Below are 24,118 nucleotides of genomic sequence, written 5' to 3' on the forward strand. Positions count from 1 at the left end.
TACAGCACAAATGCGTTTTTTTTACCAATTTCACAGCATTTGGAATTTTTTTCCTGCTTCCCAGTACATGGCATGGAACATTGGATACCACCATTTTGAAGTCTAATTTACTACGCCGAAAATGAGCCATAACGCAGCTCTGTACATGGAAAAATAAAAAAGTTCTATATTTTTGAATGTGGGGAGTGAAAAATGAAAATGCAATGATAATGATACTGTAACCCTTTAAGGACCAGGGCCTTTTCTATTATTTAATTTCCATTTTTCACTTGTCAGCTTTAAAAATCCATAATGTATGAGGGCTTATTTTCTCCACAAGAAATTGCATTTCCTTGAGACAGGATTCCGTATTCCATGCCTTGTCCTAGGAAGCTGGAAAAAATTACAATGCAACAAAATTGTAGAAAACACCCACGTGTGCCATATTTTTTGTAGACATCCCTCATGTATTTTTTGGTTCAGTACGATAACAGGGATTCCAAATGATATAGGTTTTATTTATGTTTCAAAAGTTTTTAAAAAATAAGAACCTTTTGTATACAATTTTACCTATTCTGACATCACCCTATATATTTTTAATATTTCAGTGTATGGACTTGAGTCATTTTCTGCAGGATGACTTGATCATCAATCAAGATGGTGCAGCATTAAGAGGCTGGCTGAATGTCTGCTCCAGGTTTGCTTCTCCTTTTTCCCTTCTGGCCCCTCTTTCCCCCAGTTTTTACTTGCCATGAATGAGTCAGCTATGAGTCTTCATCCAATTGCAGCTCCCTTCCAGAACTGGAAATAATGGCTCCTCTAATCTGTGCTCCGGTGGCGGCCCATCAACACTGTGTAATGCTTCCGAGCCTGTCCATGGCTCCATTCTGCTTGTATATTGTGGCATGACACCAGCATCTCAGAGAGAGAGATCTATACACTGATCGGCACCAGCCCCCTGAAAGCTCATCTTGAGAGTGGGTGGTCCAATCCCACCGGCACCAACTACATCCAGGCAGCATCCATAATCTACATCCCATTGCACCAACAAAGGGTGCACATGGGGAACAATAAATTAACCAACATACAGCCCCCATGGAAATGCAACCTTACTTCCAGCTTTTTCCAGCCCTGCACATGGAACCAGAGGATGCAGAGCTGCCGAAGTCTCTGCTCAAAGTGCCAGCACTGGGCATCCTTTGCCCTCAGGGACTCTTGCATCACGCTGCTCCAGAGCACCTGGAGAAGCATCAGAGTGCTGCACCACTAGGCAGCTCATAGCCCCATCACTGTGCCCACAGTAGCACTGATTGCACAGCATACAAACCACTCCAACTACACCATAAGGTGTGAAGTGCCTACACCGGACAACAAATGGACCAAAGACAGCTCAATGTGCCAGCACCGCGTGCCATTCTGAGCCAAGTGCATCCTATGCTAGGTGAACAGTAGCACATCTAAGTACACCAAATCACGAGTGCCCTTAGCCCCCAACAGCTTAATACCACCCTCACTTAAAAGTTTTTTTGCCATACCTCCTTTATGCTCTTGCAACAAACGTGATCCGGCTCCAAGACAAAAATTCCACTGTTGTTCTCTTTTAAAATTCCAGAAGTTTATTGTCATATCAGCATAAAAGCATACACATACGGAGTCAACATAGCAGGTTGAGAAGAATTTCCTACGCGTTTTGGGTAAAACCGCTACCCTTATTCATGGCTAACTCTTAACACATAGACATCCCATTTAAATAGAACAGGTGCTGTCACAGGTGATGTCGCTTATGCTCTTGGGTAACTCTCCTCAAGTTGTATGTAACTTTATATAATGTTGGAAACTGTTTGCCTCTGTCTGTAACCAGTATGTTGCGGTATTTAATCTCTCATGGAATGTTATTTGTTTTGTAACCCACTACATGTAACAAGTAAGTCTGTCTCACTAACTGTCCTTAACCAGCATGTCATCTGCAAGTAATCTGTAATGCTAACTTTTTGTGGACTGTCAACCTTTTTCGATCACTTTTTATTAAGTTTTTGTTTATTTTGCAAAATGGTAAAAATGTGGCATTTCAGATATCTGTGATTAGAAATTTAATTTTTTTTATTTTTTTAAATACAGTTTTATAATATTTTTAGGACACACAACATGTATGAAGAGACTGTGAGCCTTCTTCATACATTCTTAATGGCATTATAGTGTACATGTAGGTCATAATTAGAGATGAGCGAACATACTCGTCCGAGCTTGATGCTCGATCGAGCATTAGCGTACTCGTAACTGCTCGTTGCTCGGACGAGTATTTCGCCCGCTCGAGAAAATGGCAGCTCCCGCCGTTTTGCTTTTTGGCGGCCAGAAACAGAGCCAATCACAAGCCAGGAGACTCTGCACTCCACCCAGCCTGACGTGGTACCCTTACACGTCGATAGCAGTGGTTGGCTGGCCAGATCAGGTGACCCTGGGATAGACTAGCCGCTGCCCGCGCTGCTCGGATCATTCTCTGTCTGGATGCCGCTAGGGAGAGAGCTGCTGCTGGTCAGGGAAAGCGTTAGGGTGTTCTATTAGCTTACTGTTAGGCAGGAGTGATTCTACAACAGCCCTTCTTAGGGCTACAATAACGTTATCCTTTTTTTTTTTATTTGCTTGTGGCTGGGCTTGCTGGCACTAGTAGTGCAGCTAGTACCATATTGTGAGGAATTAGCAGGGGGACTTGCTACCGTTGTGTTTAGCTCTTAGTGACACACATATCCACCTCAAACACCAAAGTGGGAAAATTTATTAGGGGTTTGATTTCAATTAGGCACAGTCTGCCAGTTTCTTTTTATTTTACGTTTATTTTTTTAATAACTCAGTGTCATCTCATCTTGCATAGTAGTGTGCTTTAATACTTGGCTAGAAAATAGCCATAGGAGAATCCAAACGGCTTACTTACGCCTACAGTAGCGTTATATATATTTGATTTCTGGTTGATCTGCTGGTGGCTGTAGTTGTTGCAGTGCATCTACTAGCAAATTGTGAGCAATTTGGAGTGAGACTTGCGACCACTGTGTTTTGCGCTTAGTGACGCACATATCCATCGCAAAGACCGAAGTGGGAAAATTTATTAGGGCCCGCGGTTGTATTTCAATTAGGCACAGTCTGCCATTTCCTTTTTTATTTTACGTTTATTTTTTTCATAACTCAGCGTCATCTCATCTGGCATAGTAGTGTGCTTTAATACTTGGCTAGAAAATAGCCATAGGAGAATCCAAACGGCTTACTTACGCCTACAGTAGCGTTATATATATTTGATTTCTGGTTGATCTGCTGGTGGCTGTAGTTGCTGCAGTGCATCTACTAGCAAATTGTGAGCAATTTGGAGTGAGACTTGCGACCACTGTGTTTTGCGCTTAGTGACGCACATATCCATCGCAAAGACCGAAGTGGGAAAATTTATTAGGGCCCGGGGTTGTATTTCAATTAGGCACAGTCTGCCATTTCCTTTTTTATTTTACGTTTATTTTTTTCATAACTCAGCGTCATCTCATCTGGCATAGTAGTGTGCTTTAATACTTGGCTAGAAAATAGCCATAGGAGAATCCAAACGACTTACTTACGCCTACAGTAGCGTTATATATATTTGATTTCTGGTTGATCTGCTGGTGGCTGTAGTTGCTGCAGTGCATCTACTAGCAAATTGTGAGCAATTTGGAGTGAGACTTGCGACCACTGTGTTTTGCGCTTAGTGACGCACATATCCATCGCAAAGACCGAAGTGGGAAAATTTATTAGGGCCCGGGGTTGGATTTCAATTAGGCACAGTCTGCCATTTCCTTTTTTATTTTACGTTTATTTTTTTAATAACTCAGCGTCATCTCATCTGGCATAGCAGTGTGCTTTCATACTTGGCTAGAAAATAGCCATAGCAATAGGATAGCATCGTTTGGTTTTAAAAACTAAAAAACACACAAAAAAAAAAAAAACACAAAAAAAGTTAAAAAAAAAATTAAAGTTATAACTCTCATTTTCAAAATGTTTAACCCGAGGGCTAGGGGTAGAGGACGAGGGCGGGGACGTGGGCGTCCAACTACTGCAGGTGTCAGAGGCCGTGGTCCTGGGCGGGGTGAGACACCACCTGCTTATGAGGGAGCAGGGGAACGCCGCAGAGCTACACTCCCTAGGTTCATGTCTGAAGTTACTGGGACTCGTGGTAGAGCACTGTTGAGGCCAGAACAGTGCGAACAGGTGATGTCGTGGATTGCCGACAATGCTTCGAGCAATTTGTCCACCAGTCAGTCTTCCACGCAGTCCACCCATGTCACCGAAATTGGCACTCCTCCAGCTCCTGCACCTCAGCCTCCTCCCCCCCAGTCTGCCCCCTCCCAGCATGAACCGGCATACTCTGAGGAACTGTTTTCTGGACCCTTCCCACAGTCACAAACCACTTGTCCGGTTGCTGATGAGCAATTTTCCGATGCCCAGGTTTTCCACCAGTCGCAGTCTGTGGGTGATGATGACCTTGTTGACGTACTGGAAGAAGTGTGTAAAGAGGTCTCCGACTATGAGGAGACACGGTTGTCAGACAGTGGGGAAGTTGTTGTCAGGGCAGGAAGTCCGAGGGGGGAGCAGACTGAGGGATCGGAGGATGATGAGGTGACAGACCCAAGCTGGGTTGAGAGGCCGGGTGAACACAGTGCTTCTGAGACGGAGGAGAGTCCTCGACCAGAACAGGTTGGAAGAGGCAGTGGTGGGGCCAGACGGAGAGGCAGGGCCAGAGCTGGTGCATCAGCGCCAAATGTGTCAACTAGTGAAGCTCCCGTGGCGAGGGCTCCTGCGGCGAGGGCTAGATTTTCAGAAGTCTGGAGGTTCTTTAAGGAAACACCGGATGACCGACGGACTGTGGTGTGCCACATTTGCCAAACCAGGATCAGCAGGGGTTCCACCACTAATAGCTTAACTACCACCAGTATGCGCAGGCATATGAATGCTAAACACCCCACTCAGTGTCAACAAGCGCGTTCACCTCCGGCCGTGCACACCACTGCTCCTTCCCCTGTGTCAGCTGATAGTCAGCCCCCTGCCCAGGACCCTGCCACAAAAACCCCATCGTCGCCTCCACGATCCTCCACAGCATCCACCAGCGTTCAGCTCTCCATACCCCAGACGCTGGAGGGGAAACGCAAATATAGTGCAACCCACCCACACGCCCAAGCCCTTAATGTGCACATCTCCAGATTGCTAAGCCTGGAGATGCTGCCCTATAGGCTAGTAGAGACAGAGGCCTTTCGCAGCCTCATGGCGGCGGCCGCCCCTCGGTATTCGGTCCCCAGCCGCCACTACTTTTCCCGATGTGCCGTCCCAGCCCTGCACCAGCACGTGTCAGACAACATAATCCGTGCCCTGACCAACGCCGTTTCTGACAAGGTCCACCTGACCACGGACACGTGGACGAGTGCTGCCGGGCAGGGCCACTATATATCGCTGACGGCACATTGGGTTAACTTGGTGGAGGCTGGGACCGAGTCTGACCCTGCGGCTGGTCATATACTGCCGACGCCGAGGATTGCGGGGCCTACCTCGGTCCAGGTGTTTCAGGCCTACTATGCCTCCTCCTCCTCCCACCCCTCCTCCACCTCCTCCTCCGAACGACCATCCGTGGGCATGGCGCCATCAGTCGGTAGCTCTAGGCACAGCAGCAGTGCCGTCGCTAAGCGACAGCAGGCGGTGCTCAAACTGCTGAGCCTAGGCGATAAAAGGCACACCGCCCAAGAACTATTACAGGGCATCACGACGCAGACTGATCTGTGGCTGGCACCGCTGAACCTGAAGCCAGGCATGGTTGTGTGTGACAACGGCCGTAACCTGGTGGCGGCTCTGCAACTCGGCAGACTGACACATGTGCCATGCCTGGCCCATGTGTTAAATCTGATAGTTCAGGGTTTCCTCAAGACATACCCCAATCTGTCTGATTTGCTCACGAAGATGCGCCGCATCTGTGCGCATTTCAGGAAGTCCAGCACAGATGCTGCCACTCTCAGGGCAGCGCAGCGCCGCCTCCAACTGCCCGCTCACCGACTGTTGTGCGACGTGCCCACGAGATGGAATTCAACACTGACCATGTTATCCAGAGTTTACCAGCAGCGCCGAGCGATTGTAGACTGCCAGATGTCAACTTCCACCAGAACTGGTAGTCAGGTCAGTCAGCTTCCTCAAGTCTACAATGAGGAGTGGACGTGGATGTCTGATATCTGTCAGGTGCTGAGTAACTTTGAGGAGTCAACACAGATGGTCAGTGGCGATGCCGCCATCATCAGCCTCACCATCCCGCTGCTTGGCCTGTTGAAAAACTCTCTGGTCAGCATGAAGTCGGAAGCTTTGCGCTCCTCACAAGAGACGGGGGAAGAAGATTCCCTTGTTGATAGCCAAAGCACCCTTAGGTCTGTTTCTTAGCGCATATCGGAGGAGGTGGAGGTGGAGGAGGATGAGGAGGAAGAGGAGGAGAATGTTGGCGAGACACAAGAGGGGACCATTGTTGAGTCCTTCACTGTTGAGCGTGTATGGGCAGAAGAAGAGGAGTTGGAGGAGTTGGAGGAGGAGGAAATGGACAGTCAGGCCAGTGAGGGGAGTGAATTCTTACGCGTTGGTACTCTGGCGCATATGGCAGATTTCATGCTAGGCTGCCTATCCCGTGACCCTCGCGTTCAAAGAATTTATTCCAGCACCGATTACTGGGTGTTCACTCTCCTGGACCCACGGTACAAGCAAAATCTTTCCACTCTCATCCCTGGAGAGGAAAGGAGTGTGAGAATGCATGAATACCAGCAGGCCCTGGTGCACAAGCTGAAACAGTATTTCCCTTCTGACAGCGCTAGCGGCAGAGTGCGTAGTTCTGCGGGACAAGTAGCGAGGGAGAGTAGGCGAGCAGGCAGCTTGTCCAGCACTGGCAAGGGTACGCTTTACAAGGCTTTTGCCAGCTTTATGTCACCCCAGCAAGACACTGTCACCTGTCCCCAGTCTCGGCAGAGTAGGGCTGATCTTTACAGAAAGATGGTGAGGGAGTACGTAGCTGACCATACCATCGTCCTAAATGATCACACAGCTCCCTACAACTACTGGGTTTCAAAGCTGGACATGTGGCACGAACTGGCGCTGTACGCCTTGGAGGTTCTTGCCTGCCCTGCCGCTAGCGTCTTGTCCGAGCGGGTTTTCAGTGCAGCTGGTGGCATCATCACCGATAAGCGTACACGCCTGTCGACTGACAGCGCTGACAGGCTGACGCTTATCAAGATGAATAAAGCCTGGATTTCTCCTAATTTCCAATCTCCACCAGGTGAAGGAAGCTCAACCTGAATAATTTATCCACTCCTCCTCCTCCTCATTTTCCTCCTTCTCCTCCTCTTTGTACAGTAAAGCAGAGGAAACTGGCTATTTTTTGACAGGGCCCACTGGCTCTAGCTATAGTACTTTATGCATTTAATTTTTCTGGAGGGCCACCTACCCGGTCCTCTGTTTTAAACAATTTTTGGGAGTGCCACATACAGGCACTCAATCTATTCAATTTTTCTGGAGGGCCACCTACCTGCTCCTCTGGTTTGAAAACTTTTTTGGACTGCCACATACAGGCACTCAATCTATTTCATTTTTCTGGAGGGCCACCTACCTGCTCCTCTGGTTTGAAAACTTTTTTGGACTGCCACATACAGGCACACAATCTATTCCATTTTTCTGGAGGGCCACCTACCTGCTCCTCTGGTTTTAAAACTTTTTTGGACTGCCACATACAGGCACTCAATCTATTCAATTTATCTGGAGGGCCACCTACCTGCTCCTCTGGTTTGAAAACTTTTTTGGACTGCCACATACAGGCACTCAATCTATTCCATTTTTCTGGAGGGCCACCTACCTGCTCCTCTGGTTTGAAAACTTTTTTGGACTGCCACATACAGGCACTATCCAAATTGAATTGTCTCCATAGCAGCCTCCACACGTTGTCTCCATTGCTACCTCCAAAAGTCGTCCATATAGCTGCCTCCATACATCGTCCCTTTATCAAACGAGGTGTGTCAGGCCGAAATTTGGGTTGTTTTCATGGATTCCACATAAAAGTAGTTAACTTTGTCGCCACCCTGCTGTGTTATCCACAAAATACACTGGCAAACTTTTACCATTTACGGATATTATTTCAGCGCTTCTTGCGCATCTGTTTACATTCCCCTCACCCGCCATATCCTAAACTTATAAGAACGCTACTACACTTGATCTTATACAAAAGGTTCTTAGAAGTGCTGTTTGGGGAGTAGCCTAGAGACAGGGGCTTGGATTGGCGAAAGCTCGCCTGGCAGCGGAGCGCCAGCTCCATGCCAAGAACCAACTAACATAGTTTTAACTGCAGCACCTTTAATCTACTACTAGTTCACTGCCTCCATACATGGCCGCCTTATGAAACGTGCTGTGTCAGGCAGAATTTTGGGTTGTTTTCATGGCTTCCACAACAAACTTGTTAACTTTGTCGCCATCCTGCTGTGTAATCCTCAAAATATACTGGCAAACTTTTACCATTTACGGATATTATTTCAGCGCTACTTGCGCATCTGTTTACATTCCCCTCACCCGCCATATTCCAAACTTATAAGAACGCTACTACACTTAACTTGGTGCAGGCTGGGACCGAGTCTGACCCTGGGGCTGGTCATATACTGCCGACGCAGAGGATTGCGGGGCCTACCTCGGTCCAGGTGTTTCAGGCCTACTATGCCTCCTCCTCCTCCCACCCCTCCTCCACCTCCTCCTCCTCCGAATTACCATCCGTGGGCATGGCGCCATCAGTCAGTAGCTCTAGGCACAGCAGCAGTGCCGTCGCTAAGCGACAGCAGGCGGTGCTCAAACTGCTGAGCCTAGGTGATAAAAGGCACACCGCCCAAGAGCTATTACAGGGCATTCCACATCAAACTTGTTAACTTTGTCGCCACCGTGCTGTGTAAGCCACAAAATATACTGGAAAACTTTTTTCATTTACGGATATTATTTCAGCGCTTCTTGCGCAGATGTTTACATTGCCCTCAACCGCCATATCCCAAACTTATAAGAACGCTACTACACTTGATCTTATACAAAAGGTTCTTAGAAGTGCTGTTTGGGGAGTAGCCTAGAGACAGGGGCTTGGATTGGCGAAAGCTCGCCTGGCAGCGGAGCGCCAGCTCCATGCCAAGATCCAACTAACATAGTTTTAACTGCAGCACCTTTAATCTACTACTAGTTCACTGCCTCCATACATGGTCCCCTTATCAAACGAGCTGTGTCAGGCAGAATTTTGGATTGTTTTCATGGCTTCCATGTTAACTTTGTCGCCACCCTGCTGTGTAATCCACAAAATATACTGGCAAACTTTTATCATGTACCGATATTATTTGAGCGCTTCTTGCTCACCTCCTTTGGTTCCTCTCTGCCACCCATTGGTTTGAAGCCTGAGTCCATTTAGGGTATGTCGCCATGCCACTCTCTAGCCTGCCGCTGCTGCCGCTGCCTCTGCATGCCGTCCCCTATAGTGTCAGGGTCAATTATTGGATGTTTTAGATGCTATCTAGCTTCATTCTGTCACTCTGTCATGGCCATGCTGTTGCCCATAATTTTGGCATAATGGTGCGATTAAGCAGCCTCAGAGGCATCCATGCATGCTGCCCCTGCTGTTTCCTGTCCATTTCCGTGGTGTTTCCATGCTTTTCTGAGGTTCCCAGGTGTTTGGCCAAGCTTCCCTGTGCAGAGCCTTGGTCCCCTTGAAAAATGCTCGAGTCTCCCATTGACTTCAATGGGGCTCGTTACTCGAAACGAACACTCGAGCATCGGGAAAAGTTCGTCTCGAATAACGAGTACCCGAGCATTTTAGTGCTCGCTCATCTCTAGTCATAATGCATTAAGGGGTTAATTTAGTGATTCTTATTTAAAAATGTTAAGGATATGTTGTACATTTTATATTTAATTCTCTGGATTTTTATGTATATTTTATATTTGATATACTTGTTTTTGTCTGTTAAATGACTGAGAAAATGTAACAAATAAAAAAATAGCTTACATGAAGGAGAATGGAAAAAGTTTCTCCATTAAAATAATTTAAGTCCTTGGTCTTGATAGAACCTCTGTGAAAAAATATACAAAGTGAATACATTAGTCTGGATGTTTTAGCTTTGTAAACCATTATAAGGAAGTCAAGCCGACCACTTATAATAAGTGTTAAAAGCTACTGGAAACAGAATTTAATTGCAGCTTAAAGTAGGTGTGATAATGGTCGAGGTTTCTATGAATTCATTTTAGTTTTTAAAAGGCAATAAAACACTACACTACTGCTACTCATATCCTTGGTTCAAGCTTGCAAAGAAGTTATCACATTAAACCCATTAACCTTCTAGTAGCAAAAATTGTGAATAAAGCTATGTAGACTTGTTTACCAGGAATAAAAGTAACACCATATTTTAGATCTATAAACCTTCCAGAAAAAGGTACAATAACAGCTCTATTAAGAAGCCCAAATATACAAAAAATATTGACTTACATATTTAACAAGGTCAGTTGCCTTATTGTTTTATGCTATAATAAAAGTGAAGACCCACTCTTCTTTTACCTTCTGAAAATTTTAAACAGAAGTGATAGGTGTGCTCTTAGTCTCCCTTTGCTCCCATTTTTGCTCTCACATCCACACATCCAGGTTAGGTTTCTCTTGAAGAGTTCCATAGTCTCACTGCTCTTACAGTAAAGAATCTCTGTCTATATTAATGGTAGAACCGCCTCTCCTCTAGGCATAGAGGATACCCCTATCTATGGTAATGGTAGAATCGCCTCTCCTCTAGGTGTAGAGGATGCCCCCTGTATATGGTGATGGTAGAACCTCCTCTCCTCTAGGTGTAGAGGATGCCACCTGTCTATGGTGATAGTAGAACCACCTCTCCTCTAGGTGTAGAGGATGCCCCCTGTCTCTGGTGATGGTAGATCTGCCTCTCCTCTAGGTGTAGAGGATGCCTCCTGTCTATGGTGATGGTAGATCTGCCTCTCCTCTAGGTGTAGAGGATGCCTCCTGTCTATGGTGATGGTAGATCTGCCTCTCCCCTAGGTGTAGAGGATGCCCCCTGTCTATGGTGATGGTAAAGCCGCCTCTCCTCTAGGTGTAGGGAATGCCCCCTGTCTATGGTGATGGTAGAACCGCCTCTCCTCTAGGCATAGAGGATACCCCTATCTATGGTAATGGTAGAACCTCCTCTCCTATAGGTGTAGAGGCTGCCCCTGTCTATGGTGATGGTAGAACCATCTCTCCTCTAGGCGTAGAGGATATCCCCTGTCTCCCGGTTTATAGTCCACCAGAGTCCTCCAAAGTCTTTTATTACTGCTGTTTACCCAGGAATATAACTTGGAAATTTAGATTTATTTTATGGTTAAAAATTCACATAGAACTCAAACTGCCTTTAGTATTAGCAATTTTTGATAATGACTGCCCTATAATTCCCATATATAATAGTTGCTTCCGAGAGAAAAAAGAGGTAATGAGGTACAATAGGTAAATAATAGCCCTTCACTTTTTATATGACCAATATAAACATTTACCAAGTAAATTTTAAAGGTTTAGACATAACTACTGTAGATCCTTGGAAATTTGTAATATATACTTATTCCTTACCATTTATTAACATATACTTGCTTGCAGTATTTCTCATACATGTAACTGCTCTTGTTGTTATTCTGTCCTTAGATTGAGTGATACTTTGAACTATTTATATTGCTTCATGTGGTCTTCAAAGCTGAAGTTGTTGCCATCTGGTGCTTTAATTTTGGCTTTTATCAATAGGATGAGTTAGAATTCAGATCATGAGCCAGACCTTTTTGTCCAAATTCAGGGTTCGTGACCTGACAATTTTTCTTTTGGCTTCATGGGAATGTTTCTACAGCCATGCATTAAAATCTAATCATGAAATCTTCCCAGAGCAGTAGAGTCTGTTAATGCCATATGAAAGTCAATGATTTTAATATAAGATGCCCACCCACAATTGCCAATACAGTAAAAAAAAGTCTATCTGTTACATTTAAAGAATAAATAACCATTGTAAAAATAAGATAAAAATTTGAAGTGCTTATGAAAAATAGTATGAAAGTATATTAGTTTGTACTAATTATGAGAATCAAAAGAATAGCCTTTAAAATACCATTGAATTCACAGGTAATCATAGGATAATATATTTATCTTGCATATACATAGTTCTTAAATGCTAATTAAATTAAGATTAGAGAGAAAAGAATTTAAACAGTTTTTCAATATCACAGAAACTAATTTAAGAAACTTAATACATTTAAGTTGCTTGCTCTCCCAGCCAGTGCCGGACTGGGGGGCCTTTGGCCCACCAGAGAAAATGAATCTGGGGTCCACTCTTTATTATGCACAGGAAATTCTACCAGCTTCCAAATTGGGTTGCTTTCTGTTGGACCTCTGGGGTTCAGTATTCAGTAGGATTGAACCAAGGCCCACCGGAGGATCCTCTGGTACTCTGGTGGGCCAGTCCGATACTGATTCCAGCACTTTGGTCCCCACTGTATGGAATTTTCGCAGTGTCTTCTAACACCACAGAAAACACTAGGGGATGCCCCTCAGCCAATCACTACAGCTCCAACTAACAATTGTATCCTGTGCTTTCAGGAGGCAACCATGGAGTGCAGTGCAGTGGGGACCAAAGTACTGGCGCCCAGTTGAGCAATTTAAAATGTAATATTTTATCTGCCAGAAGCCCCTTTAAATTTTGAAAAAGCTGCAGATGGTGACGCCATGTGCAGATGTAGGATTTGGCACGCTGACTACATAACACTACTGACATATTATTGTAGCAAATCTTACGCAACAAACACTGCATGTAACACAGGCATTCTACGATAATAACATAGCAGACACAGTTAACCCCTTCCCGACATTTGACGTAATAGTACTGCATCGCGGGAGGTGCGTTCCCGCAAAATGCAGTACTATTACGTCAAGCTTCTGGCCCCGGCTCCTGAACGGAGCCGGGGCCAGAAGCTGCGGGTGTCGGCTATATGTTATAGCTGACACCCGCCTCTAACACCCGCGATCGGAGATTTCTCCGATCGCGGGTGTTAACCCCTAACACGCCGCGGTCGCGCTGACCGCGGCGTGTCAGAGGCATTTAAAGTATTTTAAATGTGAATCGGACCCCCCCGCGGCGCTTACCGGGGGGGTCCGCTCCTCCGATCGCAGCCCCGGGACTGCCGGTGCCCGGGGCTGCGCGATCTTCATCCGGAAGCCGGGTCCGTGCCTTCAGGCAGGACCCGGCTGTAAGACACTGGGCATGCGCAGTGCAATCTGTATTGCACTGGGCAGTGCAATCTGTATTGCACTGTGTAACCTGTAAAAAAGCTTGAACAAGTGATCAGAAGATCACTTGTTCAAGCTTAGGTGTCATTAACTGTAAAAAAAGTAAAAATAAATAAATAAAGGTTTTTTACAGTAAAAATAAATAATAAAAGAAAGTGAAAGTCCCCCCAAACACCACATTTCCCTTTACACAAGTAATAAAGTATAAAAAACACTAAATCACGAAAAAACCCCACTTATTTGGTATCGCCGCGTCCGTAACAATCTGTACAATAAATCCTAATCATAATTGGACCCGCTCGGTGAACGTGGTAAAAAAAAAAAACCAAAAACTTGCCAAAAATAAAAACTTTTTATCAAATTGCTTTACAAAAAATGTTCTAAAAAGTGATCCGAAAAAGTTACAAGCACCAAAATGATACCGATAAAAAGAGCAACTTGTCACGCAAAAAATAAGCTTACAACCAGCTCCGTAAACCAAAAAATACTAAAATTATGCCACTATAAAAATGGCAATACTAAAACAAATGCAATTTTTTCTATTCTACTTTTCCTTCAATAAAATTGGACAAATATAAATAAAACTATATAAATGAGGTATCACCGTAATCGTAGTGATCCGTAGAATAAAGATAATATATTATTGTTATGCTACAGTGAACAACCCCCCAAAAAAATGCTAAAAATCCAAAACAAGAATTGATGATTTTATTTTCCTCCACACGTAAAAAGTTAATAAAATTTCTTCAATAAGCTAAAAACCCACTAAAATGAAGGTTTTTTTTACAGTGCATCTCGTCTCGCAAAAAATAAGCCCTTATTTGTCTAAATTGCTTAAAAAATAAATAAAGATTGTATAGCCTATTCCCAACGAGCGTTGTTATAGAACGGTGCGGCGGGTAGTGACTTTCCAACACCGGTCAGGGTAAGACGGCGGCTGTTCACTGATCGGGGTAAGACGGCGGCTGTTCCTGACAGCCATCCATCCTGCCCCATGGACCAGAAGGGTTATGTCCCCCCCACACACCCCCAGTTTATTATCGCTGCTACTGGCTCATCAATTCAGACAAGCCAATAGCAGCGAATTTACTTATGACGTCAGTAATACCGATCACCAGGTCTGTAGACACGGTGATCGGGGCAGGGTGGCGGCTGTTCCTGACAGCCACCAATTTTGCCTTGCGGTCCAGAGGGGTTTTGTTGCCCCCCTCTGTCCATGTTTGCCGCTATTTGCTGGTCGATATGGTCCAGCCAAAAGCAGCAATATTCGTCATAATGGGCATCGCTAGGGTGAATAAGAGCAACACTTGGCGATAATTTCCCTACGAAAAACCAAGATATGGTACAAAAGTGCTGGCCATGCAGGTCCTGCCGTATCATTTCAAGAGGAAGATATTAGGAAACTAATATTGGGACAAGAAGGACGGGGCCCCAGTACCTCTGGTTTAGATGTTCCTGTGTTTTGCCAGGGCAGCATTTTCCCGGTGAATTCTGCTGCTTCTAATGGTAGGACTCAATAGGACTCAATGGTAGGACTCAATAAAGAGTCTGTTCCAAAAGAGAAGTTAGGATGGACACTACATACTAAGGATGGACACTACATACTAAGGATGGACACTACATACTACTAAGAGACCTGCGACAACTCCAGAGTGACAAAAGTTTAGTTGGTCCCCTGGTATATTCTACCTCCTTATACACTAGACATTCACAATTCACGCCCAACCTATTGTGAATTAATTTCGGTAAAATGAATAATTGTAACAACTGTTATGTCCCGTTGCTCCCTATACCCCTCCATTATTTCATAAGGGGCGCCACATAACGGGCACTGAACTTTCCAGAAATAATTGCAATTTCCATCTTGGACTCCATTGCACATCATATTTGGAATCCACCTATATGTTCAAAATGCTCATTTCACCACGTGTATTACACTACACCACGTGTATTACACTTGCTATATTCCCCAAGGGGTGTACATTCAACAATTAGGGTCACTTTTCGGGTTTTTCTCTGTTTTGGTACCACTACGTCTCTCCAAATGTATCCTGACACATGTGAAGGATTTCTTACAAATTTGGCCTCTAAAAGACAAACATCCCTCTTTTCCTCTACTGTGCGCCTATAAAGCATTTTATATGCACATGTGGGGTACTTCTACACTCGGGAGAAATAGTTTTACACCTTTTTTGGGGTTATTTAATATATTATCCCTTGTGGCTTACATAAATTAGGGGTAAAGTGACATTTATAGGAAAATTTTCACCTTTTTAATGATTCGGGCTAATTGGATCATTCACCTGTAGGGGCAAATACATACATTACACATTGCAAAATTCTCTAAGGGGTGTGCATTCAAAAATTAGGGTCACTTTTCGGATTCTTCTCTGTTTTATACCACTAGGGCTCTCCAAATGCATGTCAAACATTTCTGTCAAATTTGGCTTCTAAAAGGCAAACATTCCCCTTTCCTTTTACTGTGCGCCCATACAACATTTTATATACACATGTGGGGTACTTCTACACTCGAGAGAAATAGGTTTACACATTTTGGGGGGTTATTACATTTTTTATCCCTTGTGGCTATATAAAATTAGGGGTACAATGACCTTTATAAGAAAATGTTCACCTTTTATCTATTTAAGTCCTAATTAAATCAAACACCTTTATGGACAAATACACATATTACACCTTGCTAAATTCTCTAAGGGGTGTGCTTTCCAAAATGGTGATACTTGTTGGGGTTCCACTCTGTTTTGGTACCACTACGGCTCTCTAAATGCATCCTGACATATGTAAAGGATGTCTGTCAAATTTGGCTTCTAAAAGGCCAACGCCCCTCTTTCCCTTCTGAGCTTCACTGCATACCAATACAACATTTTATTTGCATGTGTGGGGCAATTTTATACTCGTGAGAAATGCTAGTACACATTTTTTGGGGTTGTTTCATCTTTAATGCCTTATGGGATACAAAAATTAGCCGTAAAAGTGACTTTTTGGGGAAAATGTTCACCTTTTTCCTTTTAGGGACCTAATTGAAGCAAACACCTGTAGGGGTAAATACACATATTACACCTTTCTGAATTCTCCAAAGGGTGAACTTTCCAAAATGGTGACACTTGTTGGGGTTCCCCTCCGTTTTGATACCACTAGGGCTCTCCAAATGCATCCTGACACATGTAAATGATGATTGTCAAATCTGGCTTCTAAAAGGCCAAAGCCCCTCTTTCCCTTCTGAGCCCTACTTTACACCCATACAACACTTTATATGCAAAAGTGGTGCAGTTCTGTGCTTAGGAGAAATAGTTTTACACATTTATGGGGTTGTTTCATCTTTTATCCCTTGTGGCTTACAAAAATTTGGGGTAAAAGTGACTTTTTTGAGAAAATTTTCACCTTTTTTCCCTTTTGGGGCCTAATTGAATCAAACACCTGTTGGGGAAAATACACAAATTACACGTTGCTAAACTCTCCAAGGTGTGTACTTTCCAAAATGGTGTCTCATGTTGGGGCTTTCCTCTGTTTTGGTACCACTATGGCTCTCCAAATGCATCCTGACACATGTAAACTTTTTCAGCCATATTTACCCTGCAAAAACGAAACAACGCTCTTTCCATTCCAAGTTCCCCCCTGTGCCCGTACAGCAGGGTACAGTGACAAAATGGGTATTGGCATGCTCAGGAGGAATTGCCCTAAACATTGTAAAATGCATTTTCCTTTTTAACCCATTGTGAAGGTGCAAATTTTAGTGTTCAATGAATCTATAGTAAGATAAAATTACATTTCTCTAATTTCACTTTCATTTATCTTTCACGCTCATGAAACGCTCAAAGGGTTAACAAAATTCCCAAAGGTTGTTTTGAATATTTTGAGGGGTGTAGTTTCTAAAATGGTGTCATTTGTGGGGGGTTTCTGTCATGTGGGCCTTATAAAGTCACTTCTAACTAAATTGACCCTCCAAAAGTAGGTTTTGATGATTTTCGTGAAAATCTGAAAAATTGCACCTAAAGTTATAAGCCTCCTAACATCCAAAATAAAGGAAAAGATGTTTGAAAAATGATGCCAAGTTAAAGCAGACATATGGAAAATGTTAGTTATCAAGTTATTTTAGTGATATGACCAACTTTCCAAAAAGTAGAAAATTTTGAATTTGGAAAACATTGTTTTTTTCAAAATTTTTGCCAAATTTCCATTTATTTCATAAATAAATACTAAATATATTTATTAAATTTCTCAACCAGCATGAAGTACAATGTGTCACGAAAAAACAATCTCAAAATCAACTGGATATGTTAAAGCGTTCCAAAGTTATAACCACTTAAATAGACACATGTCAGATTTTAAAAAATGGTCCGTGTCAGGAAGGTGAAAAGTGGCTTCAGCGTTAAGGGGTTAAAAAATACTACATCTGTAAATGTGACTGAACAGGAATCTCCAAGACTCTGCAAGTCACAGCTATAGGCAAACATTGTTCCTGGAAGAAATAAAGGGAGAAGACCTCAAACATGCAGCATTTGATGGATAGTCCTCTTTATTATTATTATTATTATTATTGTTTTGTTTAACATTTTATGTTGACCAAACCAAAAAAATTATTATGGGAATAAATAATAAATAAATAAATATTAGAATTGTTTTTTTAAAGTCACTATAACAGTAATGGCTGTGAACCAACAGTTTCTAAACAGCAGTCATAGCATACTATATGACCTATGACTGTTATGCACTGAAAAAAACTGCTAAACAGAACTTACTTTCTTGTATTATACTTTATTTTGTTGTGTGCCCTTGTTTTCACTTTGCTTTGATAATAGAAATACACAGGTTCATGCTGGATCAATCAATATGAAAGCAGGTAGCAAAGCCAAGAGAAGGTAAGCACTACATTATCTCCCTGAATTATCGCAGCACATTCCATTACCTTGATTGCATAGCAACCTGTGTACAATGAAAATGCAGCAGCGACAGCTCCTACCATACTTTTCTACAAAATAATACTACTAATAAAATGGAAGTTCATCGCCATCTTCAAAGGATAACAACCATGAATTCAATTTAACCTAAATGTGAAATGAACAGCAATTACTACCTCTACTTCGATTTTTTTTGCTGCGTCACAAAGTTTACACTTTAAGATAACAAGTTTACACATATTTTTCATTCTCCATCCATGTCCTTCAGTCATAAGGATGAATGGGTTTGCTAAAAGTTGTGCCCCTTCATGTACTTGCTACTTGTTTTCTATGAATATTTTTTTCTATGAATACCTGTAGTAAAGCTCATCCCATCTACCCTCACTCCTATGCTGAGAATAGTTTATCTGCTCTGCCTTCTCCTTATTTTAATCAACTTTATAGTTACTTTCCTTTGTAATAAAGCAGGGAGAAGAAAGACCCTGCTCTATCTCTTCCCTGCAACATGATATGGCACAATTGTCAATATTTCCATCAAAATGGATGGATGTACAGGTATTTCCCAGTGACATGGATAGGGGATTATGCAACCTGCACTGCAACAGTACGATGCAGGTTGCATATGGCAATTTTCACATGTAGGCTATGGCTACATTTACACTGTATGCCTGACCGACCATAGCCGGTCGTTCATATGGGCCACATGCTGGAGAGGAGGAGGGGTGAGCACTGCGCACACCTCCCCTCTTCATTCGGATGCACGGCGCATGGGTGTCAACATGGAGAAAAGATAGAACATGTACTATCTTTTACCCATGCATGTTGCGGTAAAGTGCCATACTTGGGTGGCACCATACTCCTGCAAGGAACCTTTTACCATCTATGGGGATCTTCCCCATGATGCTCGTGTGAATGCGGCCTTTGTGTGGCTACCAAGTGGTTGTTTTTTTTTTTTACATTTCAGTCTTTTAGCGATCTTTTTTGCTTTATTTTGTGTTGTATTTTATTTTTATATTGTGTTTTACAATATTTTATTGAATTGATGGCATGATGAGTCCTACTTTGGCCTTAAGTTTTTCTTCAGTAGTGGCAAATGCTGCTCTACCAAAACAACACATTTTACCCTTACATCTGTCCACTTTTTAGGTCTTTTGTGACATTTTCATTCATTGCACCAGAGGCTGCAGCAGTGCTGTTATCTCAGCAGCATACATTCAAGGCATGAAGATGATGTGCTATACCAACAGAGACAATCAGGGACGTTATCCTGGCGCAGTGATAAAAAATCCTTGAGCTTTATTGACACTCATTAAAAAAAAAATTTTAAATCCTGTATTTATGGTAATGAAAAACTTGTAATGATTATCAATAAAGCTTGAAGAATTTTTCTCACTCTGCTGGGATGTTTCACTTTTGTGATTATCTCACCTGTTGACCAGGCAACACCAGTAATGGGAGGTACCATGATGAAACTCACTGAGGTGAATATAAGTTCTTTTGTATTGTTAAAAATAATTTATCCCGAACTACCCCTGAACAATATTGGTAACTTTAGCCCAAGGTATATATGTAGTATCATATAATCCAGGTAAAATGATGGTTCAAATGGTGTAAACCTGAATATATTATACAACCCAGACTAGTTGCAATTTTAGTGAATCAGAAACATATAATATTTTACTGTAATCCAAATAAATGCAATGAGGCAGCACTCCGGTAAGTATAAAGGTGATCTTTATTCACCCATGGCAAAATAAGGTGCAACGTTTCAGCTCATCCATAGAGCCATTATAAAGTAAACTTAATGGCTCTATGGAAGAGCTGAAAAGTTGCACCTTATTTTGCCGTGGGTGAATAAAGATCACCTTTATATTTACCAAACTGCTGCCTCATTGCATTTTTTTGGATATGTGACCTTACAAACCGGTGGATCGGGTTTGTTGGAGGCGTGCACCCACCATTGGACTTGATCCATTATACTCGCTGTGCTGCTCCACAATCGACTGTTTACTAATATTTTACTGTAATATATAACAAGCAACTAATGATCTTAAAATGATCACGTTATTTATTATGTATATATTGATATAAGATTCAGTAATGTATGTTAATAATGTAAAGTAGAACATTGAATATGTGCATAGGATGCCCATTCTAATACTACATGTGTCCATGGGTTACTAAAAGTCGTTCTAAACTTTAGTTTCTCTGAAAAAAATGTTCTACACTGATGTAGAATTCACTGAAGTGCTTCTCAGGCTCAAATTTATATACCAACCATTAGATGCTGCATAGAGATACAAATAGCATAGAACTTATATGACATTACAATATATCAATCATGTTATCATAAAAAAGCCAATTTCCTCAAAGTACAAATGGCAATTACTTTGTTATAGATGTTATAACATGTTATTTCATGTTATCTGTAAGCACATTGGTCTTCACATATGCTATATTCCATGAATGGTAAGATAAGATGTGTTTCCTGATTTTTATCAATTTTATTTGCATTTCAGCATTATAATAAATGTCAAAACAGTCCTTAACATTTAAAGCGAATGTGTGGCCAGATAATGGCCTGTTTCAATCATCTTTTCACGTTACACATATTTTCTAGCAATTCAGGATAATCTTTTAACTATTGTTTCAGATATCCATATAGATTTTATAAAAATTACTTTGGAACACAAATTTTATTGCGGCCACTAAAATAGTAATAAACAAATATTTGCTTATATGTTTCTTTGCATCAGTCATATCTTTTTACCTCGCAAATAGGGATGAGCAGACGCAGTCAGGTTTGGGTTCAACAAACAAAAGTTTGGTTCAAGCACCCATAAAGGAACGCATCATCAACACCCGCGACTGATGCTGGCACCTATCTTAGGTGTTAACCTTTTAAATGTGAGCGGCAAGTGGTGTCATCGGGGGTGGGGATCCTAGGGAAAATATTGCTGCAATTTTCAATCGATGTGAAAAGTTGGTTGATGGGCTGCTTAGAAGTTCATCAAGCAGCTTTTTTGGTTGAGTCTGAACACCATACATGAACTTCCGGCTGAAGTTTGGGGACCCAAACCCACAATTTTAGGCATGGACCCAAACATTGTGGTTCCTGTCCACTCATTGCTAATCACAAACATAATTCAAATAGAAGACACTATTATTGCATCCACTACTCACAAAAGATGATGTCACTGCTTTTCTACCCCTGGTTATACAGTGCACGATTGTAAAGCTTTTTTATGGACCTCGAGGAGTCAACTCCAATTTATAGTTTATTCTAGTTTATGACAATGAGGCTGCTATAAGGCATATTACTACATGCCGTTAACAAAAGCTCAGTCAATATGAGTTCCCAAACAGCTGATTGATAAGAAAATGACAGAAAATGTTTTTGCCTTTCTCATTAATATCTGACTATGTATAATAAATAAGAAACTTGATGTTTATTTTGTAAATACATACAACATACTCTTGTTTTTGATTCACTAATAAGTACGGAATATAATAAATTACCCCAAAGCCGAAACTAAAAACCCAATAGTCACAGTAGGTAATGCCCTTTGTCTATACATCCCAGAGAATGTAAAGATAATAAGGCTATTTCTGTACTGTTCTCCCTGCATGAAGCTTCATATAATAGCAAAGAGAATGCTAATGTATTCATTACATATTCTACACCACTCATCCATTTCACTGTTTTGATATTTGTCATTAAAAAGTGAAAGCATGTTTGACTGCCAAGTCAGCATTTACCATATCCCAATTACTCAGATTTAATGCATTCCATCTTTATGTAAATGTTGTTGAATATAAAAGACATTAGAGATTCTACACATTAAGACCAATTCTGTTTGTGGAGCTATGATTTTTCACTGAAGTATGTATTTGTAGCCCTCACCCATGCTTGTAATGCACAAATAAATAACTCTATACCTAATAAATAATTCTAAAACAGACATAAAACAGACTTTAAGACAGTAAAATTGAACAAAGTTTACAGGGAAATATATTAGAATAAATATGTAGACAAAATAATTGTAATAGCAACATGTTTTCTAATGACTTGCTAAAACAGTCACTTTCAATAAAATGTAAATAAAAAAAATTTAGAAATTAAAAAAAAACAGCCCAACTTTCAATGCCCAACAAATTTATGTGCAAAATTTTAAACATTTAAAGCATGTGAAATAATTCCGATTTACATTTTAAAACAGGGTCCATGGAAAAGAAAAATCCTTCCTCTGTACATGTTAGCAAAAAAAATTATAGATAAATGAGAAGTTGCATGGAACATCTGGAAGATAAAGATGTAGATCAAGGCGTACTTAAAAAAAGACAACAAACATCGCAAAAATGAAAGAAAAAACCTACCAGAAATAAAGATACATGTCCCCCATTGGGGGTCATTTATCTTTAGTCAGGACATTTGTGTGTCTTTTCTTGTTTTTGGACTTGGTTTGGACTTGTTTGATTTATCTTAGAGGTTGATATATCAGGCAGTTAAGTCTCACAAAAGTCTTAAACTCTTTGGTAGTTTTTCCTAAAGTTTTTCCTACGCACGGTCAGGACCGGAGTTTATTTGCAACTTTTTAACCATGATTTGCGCCAAAATTGTGACTTTCTTATACATTCACAACTGGATTTTAAAGATATATGCCATAATAAGTTGCAAAACTAAGAGAAAAATAAGAGTAAACATTCACTCAGTGGAATAAATGATGGGGACTAGAATTCAATTGCCGAGAGATAGCCTTCCTTGGGTGCTACTGCCTTGGGTGCTATTGACTACAGCATTTAAGGGGTTATGTGTACCTTAAAGCTACTGCTGTAGGAATCTCCATACATGTGGTTAGAATTAGTTAATCTTTGTGTGCTTTATTCAGAAATTCTGAATCTTCTAAACAATAACTGAAGATTGTCACATTTATAACTCAAATAATTTACACACATTCACACTGCTACTAAACTAATACATGAGCTCCTTTCATATGCAAACTACATTACAGCAGTGAATCAATACTGTGCTCAGTACAAGTATCTTTCATGTAAAATGAAATATATATCAAACAGCCACACAGCTTTGGGTAGAAACATGAATAAACTTCACAGACATTTACAGAATGTTATGTAGTACATTTTGCAATGCATCCAAGTATGTAAAACATGGTATTTTTTATTAGGTACAGGCAAGAACATCTTATTTTACCAAAATGATATTCACATTAAGGCTGCATAGATTGGGTTCACCAATTTTGCATGTGAGACTTGGCAATGTTATTGGGTATAAGTAGTTGTCAGTTGTCACCACATATGATGTGTCCAGGGGAGGCAGGGCCACATAGCAGACTTCTGAATGGGGTCTCCCTTCAAAAAATATACATATTTGTATACTCACTCATGTGAGCTACAATCACACACAGAATGTACACACCATACATACATACATACAGCACAGACACACATACATACAGTACAGTATCATATACATCTATGCATCATAAACACAGAGATACACTTCATACACGTCACATATACACACATATACAGAGCATATACACATCACATATGCACACAAACAGCAAATACACACATACATACAATAATACAGACATACAGCATATATACACACAAATATATAAACCATATACCCATCACATGTACATACACATATAGCAAATACACACAAACATAAAATACCATATACATACATGCAGCATATACAAACACATTATATAGTTTTACAGTATATACAACACACGACACTTAGAGCATATACACACTGAATATCCCCACAATACCTAAGTTGTGGGCCCCATAGCAGCTGCTCTGTTGCTACCCCTGTAGTTACGCCCATGGATGTGTCTGTTTTAGTAAACCCTAC

At 41.6% G+C, this 24,118-nt stretch overlaps 1 protein-coding gene across 10 annotated transcripts in view; it reads right to left on the reverse strand.

The window, feature by feature from the left end:
• Positions 1-24,118, reverse strand: part of SGCZ (sarcoglycan zeta) — a 498,244-nt gene that overhangs the window by 259,117 nt on the left and 215,009 nt on the right. The gene's annotated exons all lie outside the window — the stretch shown is intronic.

This window comes from Engystomops pustulosus, chromosome 1 (assembly GCF_040894005.1).
Source record: "Engystomops pustulosus chromosome 1, aEngPut4.maternal, whole genome shotgun sequence".
NCBI lineage: Eukaryota > Metazoa > Chordata > Amphibia > Anura > Leptodactylidae > Engystomops > Engystomops pustulosus.